Source organism: Otolemur garnettii, unplaced genomic scaffold, assembly GCF_000181295.1.
Source record: "Otolemur garnettii isolate 467f Iridium unplaced genomic scaffold, OtoGar3 scaffold00002, whole genome shotgun sequence".
NCBI lineage: Eukaryota > Metazoa > Chordata > Mammalia > Primates > Galagidae > Otolemur > Otolemur garnettii.
This window is the reverse complement of record NW_003852397.1, coordinates 44,334,281-44,336,772: the sequence shown is the minus strand read 5'-3', so window position 1 is coordinate 44,336,772 and position 2,492 is coordinate 44,334,281. Positions and strand designations below refer to the sequence as shown.

At 42.7% G+C, this 2,492-nt stretch overlaps 1 non-coding gene across 1 annotated transcript; it reads right to left on the bottom strand.

The window, feature by feature from the left end:
• Positions 1–279: 279 nt before the first annotated feature.
• LOC111725779 lies at positions 280–432 on the bottom strand. The gene has a single exon (XR_002773759.1). It is a non-coding gene; the product is annotated as a small nucleolar RNA SNORA62/SNORA6 family (small nucleolar RNA).
• Positions 433–2,492: the final 2,060 nt, after the last annotated feature.

The window sequence follows — 2,492 nt, the reverse complement described above, 5'->3', positions numbered from 1 at the left end:
AACCCAGGGGGCCAATCTTGGGGACCAGGGCAGATGTGGCACTGATTTTCCACGGGTGCACCTCAGGTACCCAACTTTGACCTCACTCGATTCGAATTTAGGGGGCTAGTAGAGGCAGCTGATATTGCATGAATCCAGATTTGGGACAACTGAAGAAAGTTGCACCTGGGGTTCCTCTGAGCTGAAAAACAAAATCATACTTAAATCTTTAAATGAAACTTGATACCATGAACATTTTTTCATTACAATTTAGAATGTCTTTTTTTTTAGAAAAATATTACTTGTAGCAAGGATTACTATCAAACTCTACTAGTTGGCCCAGAGACCCTGTGGTGTTAGTGAAAAACTTGCCTGTCACATAGCACACTACTTATACTTGTGAGTTCACCGGCCAATCAGTGGCCTAACCTCCAAGCTCTAAAAATGTACACTAGAATGTCTTTTTAATGAGTGTGTTATATTCCATTGTATGGATTTATTTATCATTTTTTTCATTGCTCTGATTTTCACTGGTTTTTTAATTATTTTACTTTCATCCTTAACATTAGCATAAACTTCCTTGGTATCCATATCAGTGACTCATCTTACCAGACAGGCTTCTGTAGGAAATTACTGTGTTGAAGAGCAGCTCTGTTTTGAGACTGTTATTATGTGTTGTCAAATTGGTATTCAGGAACATTGTACCAATTTAGGCCCAAGGAGTGTCTTTCGAGGGAGAAGCTAGAAATTACTCATGACTAGATGGATCCATTGGGGAAAAGAAGATTAGTAAATGGATGTGATGGCTCGGTGCCTGTGGCTCAAGTGGCTAAGGCGCCAGCCACATACACCTAAGGTGGCGAGTTCGAATCCCCAGCCTGGGCCTGCCAAGCAACAATGACCGCTGCAACCAAAAAATGGCCGGGTGTTGTGGTGGGCGCCTGTGGTCCCAGCTACTTGGGAGGCTGAGGCAGGAGACTCGCTTGAGCCCAGGAGTTGGAGGTTACTGTGAGCTGTGATGCCAGAGCACTCTACCCAGGGGGACAGGTTCTGTCTCAAAGAATTTGCCAATAAGCTTCATTGTCTTCATGATGTCATAGTATCTGACAACATATTTTTACAAATGACTGTCATAGGTGGGACATAAAAAGAGCCACATCACTCTATCCCTGCTATTGTACCAAAGTTGAAGAACAAGTGTTACTGACAGTGAGCACTCATGCCATCTGTATATACAGAGGGAAACTTAGAAGTGAACCATGGTCTGTGACTCTTGCACTCCTGTTAATTGGTATTTAAAGGGGGAGATACAGCTAGTCATGAATCATTGGTGAATGATAATATGAATACGAATACGATAATTCTGTTTGCAAGGTATATACTCTCAGTGCTCAGATGAAAATATTTTCAAATTCTCAGTGCTTTTTCTGTTTAATTTTCTTTAAGAAAAGACAAAATGCTGCCTTTTGACATCAAACCTTATAAAATATCTTTTTCATCATTTCCTTCTCCTTCCTTCCTTCCTTTTCAACAGAGTCTCACCATGTCACCCTCAGTAGAGTGCTGTGGCATCACAGTTCACAGCAGCCTCAAACTCTTGGGCTTAAGCGATTCTCTTACCTTAGCCTCCCAAGTAGCTGGGACTATAGGCACCTGCCACAATGCCGGGCTATTTTTTGGTTGCAGTTGTCGTTGTTTAGCAGGCTTGGGCTGGGCTTGAACCCACCAGCCTTAGTGTATGTGGCTGGCGCCCTACTCACTGAGCTATGGGTGCTGAGCCCACACTCAACTTTCAACTGTGTCTCCATGAAAAACAAGTAAAAGGAAAATTTACCACTTTTCAGTCCTAGTTAATCCCAAGTGATAAGGAGTCATTTAAAATGGGGTTGTCACGATAGTCCCCTTGCCCACTGATCTGATGAACCAAATGAATCAGTTAATATGAAACAGGAACCATAATTTATTTGAATAGACCAGGGCTTGGGCTACTTGTGTGTGTGGGAGAGAGAGCAGAAAAAGTACATGTACTGTTTCACATGTAGACACAAAAGAAAGATTGTATCTGTACCCTCAGCTTCAAGTAGTGAAGATTGCAGAAGGCTCCAGGGTGCCTAGAGAGCGTTTGGAAGTACCCCCAGGGCTTCGGTTCTCACTTGATTTGATTTCCCTTTGCTCTGTTGGCAATTCACTATCAGCCCGAGTTTAGCAAAGGTTTTGAACAACAAGGACACTCAGACTGGCCCTGGATGGGAACCAGGGACCTCTCCCTCTTCCTCCCTATCGTAGGGTGGTGTCTCTAAAAAGAGATCTCTAAAGAGAAGGACAACATGGGTCTGTGGTGTAGGATAGTTAGAAGCTGAATACTGCTTCTAGTGTAGCGCAAGAGAGTCTTCCCATTGGAGTCTCCCTCACTAGAAACTTTGACCCCCAGGGCTTCTATGGTTAAAGTAGACATAGCAATCCTTATTCTGCCAAGTATTTTCTTTTTCTTTCTGTTTTTTTTTTTTTTTTTT